This window comes from Heterocephalus glaber, unplaced genomic scaffold, assembly GCF_053883595.1.
Source record: "Heterocephalus glaber isolate CG9 unplaced genomic scaffold, H.glaber_assembly_v1.0 deba00000470, whole genome shotgun sequence".
Taxonomy (NCBI): Eukaryota; Metazoa; Chordata; class Mammalia; order Rodentia; family Bathyergidae; genus Heterocephalus; species Heterocephalus glaber.
The window spans coordinates 18,786,453-18,806,447 of NW_028258145.1; the positions used below are offsets into that span (position 1 = coordinate 18,786,453).

The following is a 19,995-nucleotide window of genomic DNA, read 5'->3' on the forward strand; positions in this document are numbered from 1 at the left end:
CGTAAGGGAAATGGAGAGTATAATGTAACAAGGTCATAATGACCATCTTCGTGTGGTAAGCTTGACAGGAGTGTGCAGCCTCAACGCTGGCATTACCTTCTGTGCTGCACAGAAGGATCTTTAGCCATGTGAGTTGCCTTATCCAAGTGAAACTGTGCGGCTGATATCTGTCCTCTGGTGATGCTGCTAACTCAGGCTCTGCTTGCTGAAGAACCCAGGCCAAGGCATATATTTTTACCACCTGACATTGTCTACTGTTGCTATTCACTAATTTCTGGAAGGTAAAATAAAGTCCTGATTAAGATGATTTAATTGCCCTTGTATCTAAAGCATTGTTAATTGAGAAACAGCACTTTAAGCAAAATAGTACCGCTGACCCAGAAATACATTGAACCAAGCATTTCCATCCCAGTTAATGACACTTCATCTTCCCCACTTATGAATTTAAATATTTAGGTGCCCTTTCAATCCCTTTTGTATACCTCCACCTAATCAAACTATAAGCCTTATAGCTTCTACCTCCTTCTACCTCCATTATTCAAATGACCTCCATTCTCCATTTCCATAGCTGTATGTACACTACATATAGTATATGTAGTATATAGTATATATAGTATATGTTTATATAAATATGTATATATGTATAGGTATAGTATAAATAGTATATGTAGTACACTATGCCTGCATAATATACATACACACTGCAGCCCAGATAAGCATGGATTCTTACCTGGTCATTACAATAAACTTTAAACTGGTCTGTTTGTCCTCTTTATAATCCATTCTTCCTGCAGCAATGAGATTGGATTTTTAGTAATGCATATCAAATCATGCAATTCTTCTGGTTATAAAATCACCACAGTTCTGCATTCTTTCACTCTGTTTTGCTTTTAAAATGGAATTTAATGTCATCTACCTACATTTTCCTTATTTATATAGGTTCCCTTATGTCTTTTCCCACTCCAACATGGGCCTTCTATCTTTATTTCCCTTTACCTTTCTTTATCCTTTCATGCTTATAAGACTAATAATGGTATCCAATAGATGCTCAAAAATTATTCACTGAATAAATAAAAGAGCCTCTGAGACAATGCTGATATACAGCCCATCTCTCTTGATTTCAGACTTCTTTTTCCTAGTAGCCTAATGATAACTGCAAGCCGTGACTTCCTAGGTTGGGTTGGGACTGAACCTCTCTGCTTACTCTTTTATTTTAGCTATAGCTTCGACCCTAATTCTAATTAGGTATTGGCTTCCCCTCTCTTCCTGCTGTACCTCTCTGTTCTACTCTATCTTCAGTTGTACAATTCCTGAAGCAATTACTTCTTGAATCAGTTTCAGCTCAGGTCTACTTATGCCTCCTGTCTGCCCTTTCCCTAAACCCAAGGTTATTCCTCCACCCTGATGAGGCTGCTAGTCCAGATTCTACTGCTCCAACTCCCTTCATAGGCCAATCACTACTTGCAAATTATCACATACTCTTGAATTCTACAGAGTTCAGTGGATACCAGGCAAAACTGCTGTAGTGGCTAAGCTAGAGTGGTGTCTCCTTCTGAGCACAAAATTTCTTCCAACCTGAGGTTTGCAAGGCCTCAGTGTACTGTATAAAGATAAGTCCTTGTTTCATAAAAATGTAACTTGTATATTTGTGCTCCCTGAATCTTCCTATGAGTCTATGGGGAGAATATCATCGGTCAATCCCCAGGGAAGAATTGAGCTGAATTTGAATTATTCCCACATGTTTTCTCATCTTAAAACTTAGCCATTCACTTTGAAGTTAAGAAAGATTGCAACATGCAGCAGGCAAAACAGTCCTAATGGCAGAGATGGAAGGCTGAGAAAAACTTTGGCTGGCATTTTCAGGATTCTTAAATGCTTCATTGAGATTGTCACATCCATAAGAAATTCATGAAGATTATGTAAGGAAAAGACCATCTTTTAAGTAACTGAATATACAGTAACTGATAGTATTTTCCCTGGTAAAATAGAGGAGAAGAAATTTTTCTCCTTGTATGTCCAAACCTATTTTTATTGTTTCTCATCTTTAAAAACACATGTCCCTGTACCATATATCATGATGATATGTCATATATATTCAGACATATATGCATGCATGTATGCATGTAAATCTTTATACAGTTCCACAAAAGAAAAGCCACTCGTATGCTCAATTCAAGTATCTCAGAAAAAGAGAAATTGAATAAAGGCAAATAAACTTTTGAAAAGTTTAAAGAAACAATATTGATCTGGAAAATTATTCATAGATAAGTGGAAAATAAAAGAAATATAGTTGCTGGCTAAACAAACAAATAACTTTATTGGTGAAGCAGGTGAGATTTTTGATCCTGGTGAGCAAAAACCATAAAAATCTTAGAAGAAAACTTAAGGGTGAACTTTTGTGACCTTGAGTTTAGCAATGGATTCTTAGCTGTGGCCTCAAAACCACAAGCATTAAAATAAAAAATAACTTTATCAAATTTAAAAGCTTCTGAACATTACAGCACATTATCAAGAATTTGAAAATAAGACATATAGAATAGGAGAAAATATTTGCAAATTACATTGCTGATAAGGATCTATTATTCAAAATATATAATGAATTCATACAAGGTAACAGCAACAAAAGATAAGCAATCTAATTAAATCCTGGTAGGCTTCTGAATTAAAGGTATCTATCTATCTGCCTTTGGCACAGAAGGAAGCAGAGTTTCAGAGGGTTAGGGTTAGGGTTAGGGTACCCTAACCTGTGTAATGAGGCCAGATCCCATAGCTTTTTGAAGTTCTGGGCAGCTAATTATCTTGGAGAATCTTCCCATTTTTTAAATCACAGTTGTTATGTCACTGGCCTTCGTAACAATTCCAGTTAAATTATAAACTGCGCTATGTAGTATTGAACCTTCAGAAAGAACTAAATAAATACAACCACCCTCATGGAATCCCTAGTTCAGATTACTCCCAAAGTCACCACCCATATTGGAGGATGTAGAGGAATTTAGTCATCACCATTGTTGTCCTCATAGACACTGTCATCATCACTGGCATCAACAACATCACACTCACAGTACCCTGATTGGGTGTGGCAAGGTTGGAAAACCAACATCAAGACACTGTCCAGTTTGGGTGCATAAATGTTATTCTGTGTTTCTTGGCCCATTTGGCAAACAGTTTCTTTTCAGTGATAAACCTGTGTCTCCCGTATGGGGCATGTTCATGAAGAAAATATTCATTACATTCATCTCTTCCTTGTTCATAGTAATGATAGGGGACTTTTCTGTACCGTTCTGTCTTGCAGTAGGTGTCACTTATCATCCCGTAGATGCGGATGCCATAACAGGCATCCGTGGCCAGTATGAAGGTAAACCGTCCCGTACTGAGATAAGAGCCAGACTGGACTCTGTCTTTCCCAGTTTCCTTAAAAATGCCATCACAGTAACTCATGCGCTTCTCTGTAGTCACATAAATTTGGGGATTTGGATAGATATCAACTGTCTTTTTCAGCATGTTGTAAACGATTCCGTTGCCATCCTTCCTCATATTTCGGAAAGGACCCCAAATAACAAATAGTAGTGTTTGCTTCCTTGAAAAATTAATCAGGGTTTTTTTAGCAAGAGTGGAACACTGGTGTGGGAGACAACTCGAATCATCGTCATGCGGCCAACATCTTCATAACCCTTGGTGGGGGCATTGTTCATTCTCTAGATGCAGGAAGATCTGTCTATTTCATTCCCTACCTTCTGTACAACCATCTGGCCTGAGTTTGATACTATAGCACACAGGTCACAGTCTAGTTGTAATGGCTCTTGTGTCCTCACATTGATATATCCATAGTGAGTTCGAAGGGGTTGCCTGTATGTATAGGAGAATGGTATCCACTTTGTTCCAGGTTGTCCGAAGCAGTTTAGTAGCAATGGGAAATTCACTTAGTTTATAAGGCGCACAACCAGCAGGAAAAGGAACGCTGCTGTGAAGCTCACCGCAATCACAGATTTTCTCTTCCGGATGCAGGCCATGGCGCCCTGCCCGCCCTCCTGTGGCCCAACAGCTGCCAGGCAGCCGGCGGGAGAGCAGCGCCACAGCTGGACCTCACCAGCCCACATTCCCGCAGGGCAAAAGATCTAAATATTAGAACAGAAATACTACACCTACTGGAAGAGAAAATAGGTGGAACTCTTGAAGATATAGGTGTAGGCAAAGACTTTATGAACAAAACCCCAATTGTAAGAGAAATATTACAAAGAATCAACAACTGGGATCTCATCTTACCATCTTTGATTGTTGATTTCTCTGTCACTGTCCTCTACTCACTGATCTTAAAGGTGACCAAGGTTAGAGGAGAAGACTGTATGGAAGGAGGTGTATGCTGTTTGCATTGAGTTCTTAGAAACTATTTTCAATAAAGATTTAATGATATTACTGTTCTGCCTTTCTCTGGGGCTCTTACACCTTTTCATTTTGAGTTCAGCAATCACAATGAAATTAAGATGATGGATATAAAATGGAAATTTTCTGGTTCAGACACAATTCCACCTTTTTCAGTGGTTTACTTTTTTATTTTTAGTAAATATTCATTTAGCAGCCTCAGGTAGCAGAACTAATGATTATAATTTTGTCTTGAACAAAGGAGGAGACAAATATTGTAATTATATAAAATATAAATCAAATCACCTAATTAAATAGAAAAAGAAAATCTGCAATAATTACTGAGTTATAGGCCAGTTAACAACGCATAGTAAAAGGACCCATAATTTTAAGAAGCACACCATTGCCTGATTTATCAAGACCTAAATATAATAAACAAGTGCTTTTTTACTCAAAGAAATACCAGCTTCATCTGTACTAAATTAAACCCAGATGACTCTGCAGGTGTTGGATTATAGACTTTGGTCTCTATAGTTCTTCACAGAATAGAAAAAAAAGTATTTTAATTATTTGTTCTAGGTGAAAAGAACATTAATACTTAATTGTGGAAACTTGAATACTTCCTTGTTCACATCCAAACTCCAGGAAGCTTCTGTAATTACAGCCCATGATATCTGCATTATGTGCAAACAATCACTTCTCAGACATTTGGTTCATATGATTTTCTTTAGCACCGTGCTTGATATATAGTTCACCCTGAATGTTCCAGTTGTTTTCAATGTGGGCTGCTCCTGGCTGGCTAAGAAGTCTATCAGAAGTACAAATTATGTATTCCATTTTTATTCTCTTTCTATGCCAATGACATTTACTTGAAGCAATGATCATTTGTGTGTGTGTGATGTTGTGTATGGTGTGTGTGTGTGTGTATGTGTACATATAAGTGCCACAATCTGCCTTGTGCCAGGAAAGATTAAAGGGATCATTCCAGAATATTTCTGAAGGCATTTTAGAATTTTCCTCATAGCAAATGCACTGACCAGCTTGAATTTTCACTACACTTGAATATTTTGTCATAAAATCTTGATAAAAGACACAACTATCAATATATCTTAGTCAAATAAAATTCTGTGTTAATAACTAAAATTACATTCCAAGTTTCTGACACCTCTTTAAAAAAAATCTCTTTTTAACTTGTCAAGGGAATTTCCACTGAGAATTCTCACCTCTTCACATTCCCAAGGCAGATACTGCAGGGTCCCCGTGTTCTTTGTCTTCCTCAATCTTACCTACTTCTGCTTAGTGGGTGCCCTCAGCTCCACCTTCACTGAGAGGAGAAATTTCCCCTAATTTATTTATTTTCTACCTCGAAGTCTTCATGTATCTTCTGTCTGGTTTAGCTTGATCTTATTCCCTGTCTCCCAAATTTCCCCACATCTTGTTCTTCAGTGATCTTCTCTATCTGATTTATCTCTCTCCATCTAAGAACTTCAAAGTCCTGAGGTCATGGCCACCATTAGACCTATTCAGTGTACCTCTTCTTCTTTCCTTGGAGGCTGACATTCTCCTTATATTTCTCACACTCTTTCAACCTCACAGGTTTATTTTTTTTTAATTTGCTCACAGGTTTTTTTTTATTGTCCCACAGGTTTTCTTTCTTTTTTTTTTTAATTTGCCCTTTCAACAATTTCTAGTGACTTCTTAAACCAAATGAAGGGCTATTTTTAAAATCCTAGCTTCTCTGAATTCTCTGCAAGCTAACAAGGTGTATGGAATTATTATCCACTTAAAATTTATTCCCTTTTCAGTTTCCTAAACTATACCAATTTCCTGAATCTTTTCCTATTCCATTTGTCACCATCTTCTCTTCTCTTTCACCGCTTCTTCACTCACTTTTGTAATACAATGGAAAGAACATTGGTTAAGCAGGACAACTGAACCCAACCCCAGTCCTGTATTAAGACATCTCTCTAACTGAAGTTGCTTTATTGCTGTGATTCTACATCATTGGACATATATTATGTTCTTAAGGATTACTTCCAGATTTCTCATCCATGACCTTGATTCCCAACTCTGTTCCAACTACAACAGCTACCTTCTAATCTGGTTTATGTACTGGGCCCCACAATAGGTTTCCATCACCAGTGAAAGATGAGTATTTTAGAACGAAATAGTTGATAGAGATCATTTCTCAAGATTAAGTTTGATAAGAGCAAATGCATCATGCAATGGAGTAAAAGGTAGACTGTGCATACCATTTACTGGGATGGCATTCAATAGGGTAGCCCATATTATCAGCATCAAGTGATAGTCATGCAAAGCTCGGAAGTGAAGGCAGCATCGGGACCAGTGAAAGTGCTTTCCTGTTGAAAACAGCATTAATTCCTCAGTTTACTTCTGCTCTTGCAACCAAAAATTCTATATCTATTTTCTGGAGTTGAAGTGAGGATTATATGAGATAATATTTTTATAGGATTTAGCACAGTGCTTGGCATATAGATAGCAAATAATGCATTCATGCATTTTCAGTGCTTTCTCTGTGACATTGAGGAAATACACCCTCTCTTCTATGGTGGCCTGGCTACATAGTCATTAAAATATATCAACAGTGTGATTTCTGGCTCACTTGTTTTGCAAAATCAAGACATAGCAAACTGGTTCATTAAAAAAGCAAGGTCCTTGGGAGAGCCATTCAAACTTTACCTAGCCACGAAGACTACTCTCTTATATTTCAAAATGAGTAGGAAGAAATGACTGCTTTGTTTTAATAACAGCTCCTTTTGAAAGTTAGGTCAAAAGTTGTTCTCTGAAAACAGCATATCTGAACTTTGGAACCTCTTGTACAAAGTTTCTCTGTGGAAAGCACAAAAAATTATACTTCCCTCACTCCAGAGGGACACTGCCTCCCTGCAGTGAAATTCTTTGTTTTATGTCAGATCATGCTGGCTGGGAAGATAATCCTTGCGAGATGGCTCCTCTATTTATTTCCCGTGCAAATTGCTGCCAGGACACCTCAGTTCTGTGCAGTGAATCATTATTTTGTCACATCACAAATAGCAGCACCTAGCTCATTTCACTTAAAGTAAAAAGAATGAAACAAAAAAGGGATAAAGTCCAAACCTCAAATTGAGCATTAAGTGTCCCCAGAATTCCTGCAACAAGTATGATGGTTTTACATAGGGAAACAGAACCATGATCTACAATGCAGCATTGACCACCTTCCTGACTTCCTTAAGTTAGTTTTACAGGAATTGCTGCTCTTGCTGTGCATTTAAGTGTGAAAGACAAAGAAGAGCAGAGCAGCTGTGCCCATTAGCACATTCCCCAGGACTGGCTCTTTAAGAAGTTGAACACTAAACAGCACCAGAACCCTAGTTAACAAAAGATGCTGATTACATTACATTGTATCTCCCTGTATTAAGCCCATGATAACAGTTAATGAGGTATATGCTGTAATCTTAAATCCCTTTCCATTTATTAAACACTTCTACCTGATCCTCACATCCATCCTATAGGTAGACTGGGTAGGATTATGTCCTTTATTTCAGATGAAAATACACGAAGAAGTAAAATGAAGAAGTGAAGCAACTTGTTCACATTCACAAAACTGTGAACTGCAATTTAAAACCACATCTCCATTTTTGAAGCTGGAGTTTTTCCCATTAATATTTCTCCCTCTCTCTCCCTCTCTCTCTCTCTCACAAGATCCTCTGCAAAAAAGCACGCTTCTGTGAACAGCCTTCTACCAAATCATGATGCTATCATGAGAGCACTTTAGGCACTCTCTTTTCAACTTCTGTTCCTCAACATACCAGACATTCAGGCCACCACATAGACTTGGCTATGCTGCCTTATCCCATCCAATATCTCTCTTTTCTGTTCTTCCTGGAGTGATCAATGAATCCTTGTTCAGCTCTGCATTTCTCCATAAATGAGAGGCTGGACCAATGACATGTGGTGGCTTAGTGCATTTCCTATCTCAGGATGTGCATTTCTTTCATAAGAACTAACTGTTAGATGAGCATGCTTTAACCTAGTGTGCTAGGCTTGGAGGCACCAGGGAAGAGCATAGCATCTACCTGAGTACAAGGCTGGTCGTGCTGACCCATGCAATAAGCTCAATGCCTCTTGGTGAGCATGGTTCCTTTCCATTGTTCCTCCCTCCTTTGCACTTCCTTGTCTCACCAACTACTCCCACAGCAATGACAAATGGCCCACAGTTGCTTGCAAAATGATCAAAGAGACTTGTAAATACAGCAAAATATTTTCTTCCTGTTCTTTAGGTTTTTTTAACTAGGAAAATTAGAAAATTTAACTAAGACAGTCACTTGATGAGCCTTTTTTGTCAATAGTAAACCCTTATTTCAAGTAAAATTTAATGTAGGTTTTCAATACATAAGACAAATAAACATGATGCTCTGCTAATGGGAAAGAGAGACAAGAACTCAGCCTCCTTTTTGCACTTGCAGAGCCCTTTGTTTGTGATAGGCCTGTGAATCTCAAAAATACAGGGAAAGGCCTTGCACATGACATGGGAGTCTCAAAACATCTTAGTCTTCACAGAAGTTCTGTGTTAATAAATATTCCCCTTCCCCATTTGGCCTACATCTTTTTTTAAATTTTGCATTGCCCTGGGTATATCTCTTTTTCGTTGTTTTTTTTTTTGTACCAGGGATCGAACTCTGGTCCTTGGGCTTGTGCAGCAGGTGGCCAAACCGCTGAGCTAAATCCCCGGCCCCTGGGTATATCACTTTATTCTATTACTCTCTGTTTCTCTCCGAATCTCTCTTTTTCTTGCTTTCCTTTTTTTTTTTTTTTTTTTTGGTACCAGGGATCGAATTCATATCCTTGCATTTGCGAGGCAGGTGCTGGAACCACTGAGCTAAATCCCCGGTCCCTCTTGCTTTCCTTTTTAAATGAAAGAGTGATATGCTCAGTGGGAAGGAGAGGTCTATAAAGGAAAAAGCAGTAGATATGAATGAAAGTGATTTTCACTAAGATTTTTGTGCATCAATTTATTGAGCTCATTTTCAATGGTATGATCAGAGACTAAAGCTATTGCAAGACTCTGCTTATGCTCCGTAGGTGTATAGGATACAAAATGCAGGGATCAGTCACTATAACACAAGATAAATATGTCAAGGAATCTATGTCTGCTGTAGGAAAAGTGCTGAAACACCCCAGCAGTGGGAGAAGGAGAGGGAGGGTGGAAGGAAAGGGGGGCAGGGAGGGAGGGAGAGAGAAAGAGAGAGAGAGGTTCTAAATCAGAGGTAACAAATTTTGTGTAAATGCCAAATAACTTAGAAGGCATGAATCCTATCCTTATAATAATTTCTAAATAGCAAGTTATGACTTAAGTGAAGTGAGTAGATCCAAAGATGGGCAATTTAGCAACTTAGTGAGAACCTGTCTAAAAACATGGGGTGCTGGGGCTATAGTTTGTTGGGAAGGTCCTGGGTTCAATACCCATTACTTAAAAAAAGTAATAAAGAGGTGAGTATGAATAAGACTGCTTCTGTATCTGAAAGTCTTTCCAGCTCATCTGTAAGGTCTTATTTTGATCCACATTAAATAGTAGCTAATCTCTCACATCTCCTTAATTTCATTATGGTTTGAGAAAGTTACCCCTTTATGGACCCAGACCTATAAGTAGAATTTCACAGCATGAGAGTCTGATAGCATTTTAATTAACTCAGCTAAGCCTTTCTACGACACCCAGGAGCAGGACTTTGCAGGTTTATATAGTTTCCTTAATTACAATGATCAAGCCTGATAAAAATTTTGATATAGTAACAAGTTAGTAGTAGCCCATGTGCTTAATTACTCACAGTTTCTGCTTACTGAACTCTGGTTCAATAAGGACACTTCTAGACACAATGCTTCTCCTTATGTACTGAATAAGGTGCTTGTTATTTCCAGACAAGTGTTTACTTTAACTCATGAGAATTGAGTGGTACCAGCTCCAAAAGGAACACTAGTTCTGTGCTGGCCACAGAAGGCATATTTATCATCAGGAAATTTGGGAATCACCGGATTAAAGGAGAAAATGTCACAATTTAAACAGTTTTTATTTAACTCTTCTTGGGAATTCGCCTCTAGAAGTGGTTGTAATTTCTCACCTCCAGCACCATTTGGGGTTTGGGTCAGGTAATTCTTGGTTTTGGGAAGATGCCCTGTGCATTGTGCGGGATGTTGCTGAGCATCCTCTTTAGATGCTGATAACACTCTTTCTCCACTTGTGATGAGGAAAAATGTCCTCAGGCAATGTCAAATGTCTGCTAGGGTACAACATTGCTCCTGGCTAATATGGAGTAATGGGAGAATTAAGTGTGCGACTTTGTTTAGACTGTTTAGGTTTAAACACAGGCTTTTGCACGGGGATATGACCTTGGGCACATTATCTGAACTCTCATTTTCCATAAATGTACAATCAGATCTTCACTTGAAAGTCAAATGAACCTGATGCTTAAGAAGCACTCAATAAATGTGAGCTATTATTCATGTTAGTATTGTTTTCTAAAAGGACTACATTTTATAGAATCACTTATACAAAGGCAAGAATAACTAGGCATACAAAACAGGGCCAGGCAGTTGTCTTCTGAGTCTTGGGCTGTTTAATGTCTGTCTAGTGTGGTAAAGGACTGCTCCATGTTAGGGTCATAGATAGGGCGCAGATTCTGCTCTGTTGTCTGTTAGTATGGCTAGGGACAGTCTTCTTTATACATCAGCATTCTCCTTTCAAAACTGGTGTCACCTGCTACACATGGCCACATGTTAAAGAACAAAGAATCTTGTACAAAACTGAAAAACAAATGAACAAATAAACAAAACAAATTTCTCATTTGACTGGCTGTTCTCATTCCTTCCCATCTTTTACATTCCCTTCCTTCTTTCGTCCCTCCCTTCCTTTCTTCTTTCTCACCAGTTCAACTCTGCTTTCTTTATTTTCACATGTGGGATAATTTAATTAGGTGATATATATGTAGATTTATAATTATTTATTTATAATTAGACAATTTGAGGTTACTTCTATGAATAGTTCTGGATTAGCTGTAACCCTGAGGAGTGGGACAGGTATTTCTTAGTGTTCAGGGAAGTGAATGTGGTAGGAAGTGTCTGACTGAGATATTAGCTCAAAATGAATGCACATGGGCAGTGAGGGAAGATGGGGATTCTCACCTAGCTAAAGACACAAGTCACATGACTATGAGTGCCCCTGGGAGGATGCTCAAGCTCCATGAAATGACCAGCTGCAGGTGGAGTTAGAAAGGGTTCTTTTCTTTTTTTAAATTTTATTTTATTTATTAAATTCTTTTATTGGTACATTGTAGGTACACAACACAATTACATTTCTCATTGGGAATTGTACCTTTACATAATGCATCTTGGTTCTTATTTTTTCCCCATTCCTAGCCCTCCCTTCACGCCCTCCACCCTTCCCTATTTACAAAGACTTTATTTCCATTTTTTACATTTCTCATCATTTTTCCTTTCCCTTCTTTCCTTTCCCCTGCCCCTCCCACTATCCCTACCCCTTTGGACCTTTTCTTCCTATTTTACAATATCGATTATTCATTCTAATCATTGGTACATTTTAGGTATACAATATAATGAGATTCATCATTGGAAATTTGCACCTTTACATAGTCTCTCTTGGTTCTTATTTTTCACCCTTGCCCAGCACTCCCTTCAACCCCGCCATTCCTCCCTATTTACAAAGATTTTGTTCCTATTTTTCCATTCTCTCATATTAATCCCATTCCCTTCTATCCTTTCCCCTAGCCCTCCCACTTCCTTCCCCTTTGGCACTTTTCTTCCTATTTCACATTACCTATTACACATTTATTCCTTATTTACACTTTCAGTTTCTCATACCAGAGAAACTATTCAGAATTTATTCATGTGTGTCCTATTTATTTCACTTAAGAGTATCACCTCAATGTGCATCCATTTAGCTATAAATGTCTCTAATTTCTCATTTTTTATGGCTGAGTAGTACTCCATTTTATAAAAAAACCACATTTTCTTTATCCAGTCTCCAGTTGATGGGCATTTGGGCTGTTTCCAAGTTTTAGCTATTACAAACTGTGCTGCTATGAACATGGGCACACATATATCACTGTGGTATGATTCTTTTAATTCTTTGGGGAAGATGCCCAGCAGTGGAATAGCTGGGTCAAATGGGACTTCCAGTCCTAGTTCTTTGAGATCTCTCCATACTGATTTTCACAGTGCTTGCACCGGTCTACACTCCCACCAGCAGTGGAGCAGGGTTCCTCTTTCCCCACAGCCCCGCCAGCATTTGTTATTGGTTGATTTCATGATAGTAGCCATTCTTTCTGGAGTGAAGTGGAATCTCAGCATTGTTTTCATTTGCATCTCTCGAATGACCAGTGATGTTGAACATTTTTTCATGTATTTATTTGCTATTTCTACTTCTTTGTCTGAGAAATGTCTGTTCATTTCAGATGCCCATTTTTGGATTGGGTCTTTAAATTTGGGAGGTCTGATCTTTTTAAGTTCTTATAGATTCGAGATAGTAGACCTTTGTCTGAGGAAGAGCAGGTGAAGATTTTTTCCCACATTGTGGGTTGTCTCTTCACACTGCTGGTGGTTTCTCTTGCTGTGCAGAAGCCTTTGAATAAGAAGAGATCCCACTTGTTGATTGTTTGTGCTAGTTCATGGGCAACTGAGGTTTTGTTCATAAAATCTTTTCCTACACCGACGTCTTCAAGGGCTCTACCTAAACTCTGTTCCAACTGGTTCAGAGTTTCTATTTTAATATTCAGATCTTTCATCCATTTTGATTTGAGTTTAGTGCATGGTGAGAGATACAGGTCTAGTTTTAATCTTTGGCAAGTTGAAGCCCAAGTTTTCCAGCACCATTTAATAAAGAGGCTATCTCTCCTCCAGTGAGGGTGTTTGGCTCCTTTATCAAAGATGAGATGGCTGAGTGTGTCTGGCATTGTTTCTGCATCTTCTAATCTGTTCCACTGGTCCTCAGGTCTGTTTCTTTGCCAGTACCATGGTGTTTTTTTTTATCACAGTAGCTTTGTAGTATAGTTGTAGGCTGGGGATTGTGATACCCCCTGCCATGTCTCTGTTACCTAGAATTGCTTTTGCTATTCTGGGTCTCTTCTTGTTCCAAATGAATTTTTGGATTGTTTTCTCTAGGTGTATGAAGTATGGTGCTGGGATCTCAATTGGAATTGCATTAAATCTACATAGCAGTTTTGGAAGTATGGCCATTTTCACTATATTAATCCTTCCTACCCAGGAGCAGGGGATGTCTGTTCATTTTCTGATATCATCTTCAATCTCTCTTTTCAGAGTGCCATAGTTTTCAGAGAAGAGGTCTTTGATTTCTTTCATTAGGATGATTCCTAGGTATTTCAGTTTTTTGGATGCTATTTTGAAAGGAATTATTTGCCTTATTTCTCTCTCAGTGAGTCTGTCATTTGTGTAGAGGAAAGCTATTGATTTTTGTGTGTTGACCTCGTAAACAGCTACTTGGCTGAATTTGGTTATTAAGTCTAGAAGACTTTTGGTGGAGTTCTTGGGGTCTTCTATATAGAGTATCATGTCATCTGCAAATAATGACAATTGGAATTCTTCATTATCTATCTTTATTCCTTTTATTTCTTTCTCTTGTCTAATTGTCGTGGCTAATGTTTCCAGAACCATATTGAACAAGAGTGGTGATAGTGGACATCCTTGTCTTGTTCCTGATTTGAGTGTGAAGGATATCAGTTTTTGACCATTTAGTATGATACTGGCTGTTGATTTCTCATAGATGGCTTCTATCAGTTTGAGGTAGAAGGTATCTATTCCAATTTTTTGTAGAGTTTTTATCATAAATGCATGTTGGATTTTGTCAAATGTTTTTTGTGCATCTATGGAGATAGTCATATGGTTTTTGTCCTTGGCTCTATTGATATAGTGTATTACATTGACTGATTTGCGTATATTGAACCATCCCTGCATCCCTAGGATGAATCCCACTTGATCAGGGTGTATGATCTTCTTGATGATCTTCTGCATTCTGTTTGGCATTATCTTCTTAAGGATTTTTGCATCTATGTTCACTAGTGAGATTGGCCTATAGTTCTCTTTTTCAGTTGGGTCTTTCTCTGCTTTGGAGATCAAGGTGATGCTTGTTTCCAGGAATGAATTTGGGAGTATTGCTTCCCTTCCAATTTCATTGAAGAGTTTAAACAGTAGTGGCAGCAGTTCCTCTCTAAATGTCTTGTAGAATTCAGCAGTGAAGCCATCAGGGCCTGGGCTTTTCTTAGCTGATACGTTTTTAATTACATTTTCAATTTCATTGGTTGATTTTGGGTTGTTCAGAATTTTTAGGTCTTCTTCGTTCAACTTTGGTAATTCATATGTATCTAGGAATCTGTCCATTTCTTCTGTGTTGTCCATCTTATTGGCATATAGGTTCTGGAAGTAGGTATTGATGATCCTCTGGATTTCTGCTGGGTCTGTTGTCATTTCCCCCTTTTCATTCCTAATTGCATGGATTTGGGCCTTTTCTTTCCTTTTCCTGACAAGGTTGGCTAAAGGTTTGTCAATTTTGTTGATACTTTTGAAAAACCAACTCTTGGCTTCATTGATTTTTTGTATCATTCTCTTAGTCTCCATTGCATTGATTTTTCCTCTGATCTTTATAATTTCCTCCCTTGTATGAGTTTTGGGATGGTCCTGCTCTTCTTTTTCTAGAAGCTTGAGGTTTAGCATCAGGTTGTTTAATTAGGCTCATTCTGTTTTCGTAATAATGCATATTCATTGCTATGAATTTCCCTCGTAAGACAGCTTTCATTTTGTCCCATAGATTCCAATATGTTGTATTGTCATTGTCATTTAATTGAAGGATCTGTCTGATTTCTTCTTCAATTTCCTCTGTGTCCCATTGGTTATTCAGAAGTGTGTTGTTCAATTTCCATGTGTTTATGAAATTTTTTGAGTTTCTTTTGCTATGGATCTCCAATTTCATCACACTATGGTCTGATAATATACAGGGGATAACTTCAATACCTTTGCACTTACTTAAACATGTTCTATGTGTGAGTGTGTGGTCTATTTTGGAGAATGATCCATGTGCAGCTGAGAAGAATGTGCATTCTGATTTTGTGGGGTGGAAGACCCTGTAAACATCTGTTAAGTTCATTTGTTCAAGAGTTCTATTGAATTCTAGTATTTCATTACTTATTTTTAGTCTAGTTGATCTATCTATTTGTGACAGTGGGGTGTTGAGGTCCCCCACTACAATTGTATTAGTGCATATATTACTTCTCAAGTCCATTAGTATTTGTTTTATATAGTTGGGTGCACTAGTGTTTGGTGCATAGATATTTATGATTGTCATCTCTTCCTCTTGGATTCTTCCCTTTACAAGGATGTAGTGTCCTTCTTTGTCTCTCTTAATCAGTGTTGGTTTGAAATCTACTTGATCTGCAAAGAGGATAGCTACTCCTGCTTTTTTGGGGAGCATTGTTTTCCACCCTTTAACTTTGAGTTTCCTTTTGAATTAAGTGTGTTTCTTGTATGCAGCATACTGTTGGATCTTCCTTTTTGACCCACTCTGCCAGTCTATTTCTTTTGATTGGTGAATTGAGACCATTAACCTTGATGGTTATAACTGAAATGTATTGACTTGTCATTGTCATGACTTTTTCTTTTTGTTGGGTTCTCCCCCTTTACATTTAATTTCTTGTCGTGCCAGATGGGTTCATTCTGCTTTGCTTCCTGGGGTTGTGATCCTCAATGTCTGTTCCTAGGATATGGTGTAAAATTCTTTGGAGTGCTGGTTTGGTATTAATGAAGTTCCTAAGGTGCTCTTTGTCATGAAAGTATCTTATTACTCCATCAATTCTGAAAGATAGTTTTGTAGGGTACATCAATCTGGGTTGGAGGCTGTTTTCTTTTAGGCCTTGGAATATGTTACTCCAAGCTCTTCTTGCCTTGATGGTTTGTGTCAAGAAGTCTGTTGTGATTCTGATGGGTTTTCCTTTGTATGTGATTTGTTTCTTTTCTCTGACTGTTTGGAGAACTTTGTTCTTCTGTTGTGTTTCTGGAATCTTAACAATTATATGCCTATGTGTAGTTTTCTTTTTTTGATCAAGGCTATTTGGAGTCCTATATGCCTCACTTATCTGTATGTCAAGCTCTTTTCCCTTGCTTGGGAAGTTTTCTGCCATTATTTCTGTGAAGAGATTTTTTTTATGTCATTTCCAATCTCTCCTGTTTCTTCATTGAGCCCAATCAGTCTTATGTTATTCTTCTTTGCATCATCTAGCAGCTGCTGGATTGATTTCTCATGTTCTCTTATAATTTTGAAGCAATTTTCTTTTTCTGGTCACTAATTGCAATCTTATCTTCTATATCTGAAATTCTGTCCTCACATTAGTTCATTCTGCTGTGTAGACTTTCAATGGAGTTTTTCATGTCCTGGAAATGTATTTGCATCTGTTTTATGGATTCCATTTGTTTCTTATGTTGGGATTCCATCATGTTCCTGAGCTCCTCTCTAGATTTATTAATCATGTCTTGCACTAGGGGCACAATTTCTCCTGTTATCTGAGAAATTATTTCTGATTTCATTTTTTCCAGATTCCCTTTTGTTTCCAGTTCAGTGTGTCCAGGTCATTGAGTATCAGAGTCTTCCATCTCATTTCCCTTTGGGGTTGCTGTAGGTGATCTGGAAGTCTGGTTTTGAGACTTATTTATGTGTTTTCTCATTTTGACTGGGGTGCGGGGCTGTTAGTGCCTCTATGGATTACTTCCTCTGAGCTGGGAAAGGTGGGACAGGGGCTGGGAGCAGCGGTAGGGATGGTGACCCAAAAGCCCTTTCCTGTGGTCTGGGAGCAGCGGGAGGGATGGTGACTGGGAAGCCCCTTCCTCTGGACCAGGAGCAGTGGGATGGTGGCTCAGAAGCCCCTACCTCTGGGCCAGGAGCAGCGGGACTCAGGACCTTGGTCTGATGGTCTGGTGGTCTGGTGTCCTCTTTGTCTTTGTAATTTGGAACCAGGTGGCTGCCTGTCTGCAGCAGGGTGATTCAGTGTCTTCCACGTGACTTGGGACCTCTGTAGGGCGATGGCAGACCTGCCTGTCTGCAGTGGGCTGACTCAGCATGTTCCCTGACACTAGGGACCTCCGTAGGGCACGGGCAGACCTGCCTGTCTGCAGAGGGGTGATTCAGCATCTTCTGCGCAACTTGGGACCTTGGTAGGCAGAAAGGTTTATTTTCTTAATGTTCACTTTATAGTAAACCCAAGAGCTCTTATCTTCCTCTAAACTTTTAATTTATAACTAAACATATTTATTTAATACAGTTTCCCTGTCTTTACTGGTACAAAAATCTATGCCCCAAAGAGGAAACCAGACTTGCCCAGGATCAAAAAGCTAGAGAGGAGATAAAGATCCTCCAATTTCTTATCTAGGGTTCTTTCCTCTACCTCAGTGATTCAAGCCATCTTTAGAAGCTGACCAATTATTCCCAAGGTGCGTTCATGCACATGCCTTGTTCACAAACCATAAAAGCATAGAGCTACTTTACATGAAGTCATGTTGGGGATGGGTCTCTTAACTTTATCATCTTCATCTTTTACTTTTTCCTGTCTCCAGTTGTTTTGAAGGCCCCCCGCAGGGATCACAGTTGGGAAATGACTTTTCTGGGCCTAGTGATGAGGGTATCCAAAGGCTTCTGGATCTTCCTTCTTATGCAGGTACTATTGGTTGGCAGGATGAATAAATATACTAGACTTTCTCACTGTAGGCCACACAAGAAAAATATTAAAATGCCTTTTAGCTTTTAATTAGCTTATTAAGTGCAATTAAAGGAGCATGACATTTACTAGTAGGTTAATGGCCCATTAAGTGAATACTTTATTGATTAAGTAATTTTGAATTGATTATATATTAAGTACTTTAAGTCCACATAGTGTCTTCTTTCACATTACCATGCTTGTCCAAACATTCCTCTACAGAAAAATACATAAAATCCAATTATATATTATATGAATTTTAAAACATGAATAAGTATCTGACTTAATAGAAGATTGTGTGTGGTATCACTTTGATTTTTATGGAACTACTTAACCATAATTATTCTATCAGATTAATTAAAAGAGGTCCATTCTTCCAATCTTCCCTCTTTTCCTCCTCTTACCCCACCAAAGTTACACATTTCCATTGCATAGAACATCCAAATTTTAGAGCAGTTTTAGATAAATTATATAATTTCATTCAATGTATCATCAACAGCAGGCAAAACATGTATTCATATCCCTTCTTTTACAATTAAGACAAACTGATATTTATAGAAGTTAAAAGAGTTGTTGACATAACAATAATCAATTAAAAAGTCAAGACTAGACTGGTGATATCAGTGTACAGTCTTTTTTGTTCTTTGTATTTTATCACAGATACAAATTAATTGGACATTGAGAGAACTCTACTCCTTTATAGATGAGGAAGAAAATGTCTTAGGGGCCACCTTCCAAAGGAGCTTCTCTCTACTTGCTCATACACTGCACCCCTGAGAAGGATGCTCAAAGGTTGTGTCTTCCAGACATAAGTGTCTAAAACCAACAGTTGAATTCTGAAAAATCTATGTCACCCAGCATAATTTTGCATTCTCCAAAAATGTTGGAGATTTTCCATTTCAGGAAGTACAAGGAGCTCTGTGCCCTCTTAAGTGTAAATCAGTTAGTCCAGTGAATTCTCAGTTTTTCCTGAGAAGCTGTGTTGTGCTCATAAAGATGTATAGAAAGGAGTCAGAAGAAATTGTAAAAACTATGACTTTTTATTCTGTAGAGCCCATGAGGACCATCAAAACTATTTTAGAGCAAGAATACTCAAATAACAGAAATTAAAAGAATAAATATTGCCAATGTAAGTAGACTAATCAAATTACACCCCAAAATCCCCCTGCTCCCATTTATATATAGAGGCAAGTGAAGTGGGAATTTGATGTGATCAAAAGTGAAAGAAGTGAGAAAAGAAATTAATAGTTGGTGGGATATGGATTTCAGCAATTGTTTAAAAACATGCGTCTAGTGAAAGATGACTCCTTTTCTGAAAGTAATTAAAACTCTGTTGGAGAAATTGATGGAGAGCACATACACACACACACACGTACACACACATACACACATGTATGCATACACACACTCTCATTCTTAGGCTCTATCAGCATAGTCAGCATTTTAGCAGTCATTTAACAACTGTAGGAATTTATTGATATGGGAAAAAAGGGTGAGGAATATTTATGGATTTTTGGAGAAAACTTCTTGTTTTAAGAGAATATTCTGAATTTTAGTTCTAGTGTCCTTGTCAGTCTTCTAATATCAGATCTTATTGAAATATTATTTTTAAGTTAATTTTATTGGTACATTTTAGGTATACAATGTAATGACATTCATCATTGGAAATTTGCACCTTTACACAATTTCTCTTAGGTCTTATTTTTACCCATTCCCCTGCCCTCCCTTCAACCCCCCCATCCCTCCCTATTTACAAAGACCTTGTTTCTATTTTTTCCTTTTCTCATGTCAATTCCATTCCCTTTTTTCTTTTCCCCTACCCCTCCCACTTCCCTTTCCCCTTTGGACCTTTTCTTCCTATTTCACATTATCT

At 38.1% G+C, this 19,995-nt stretch overlaps 1 pseudogene; it reads right to left on the bottom strand.

The window, feature by feature from the left end:
• Positions 1-3,099: 3,099 nt before the first annotated feature.
• On the bottom strand, positions 3,100-4,010 carry LOC101712470 (alpha-N-acetylgalactosaminide alpha-2,6-sialyltransferase 3 pseudogene; annotated as a pseudogene).
• Between the last annotated feature and the right edge of the window lie 15,985 nt (positions 4,011-19,995).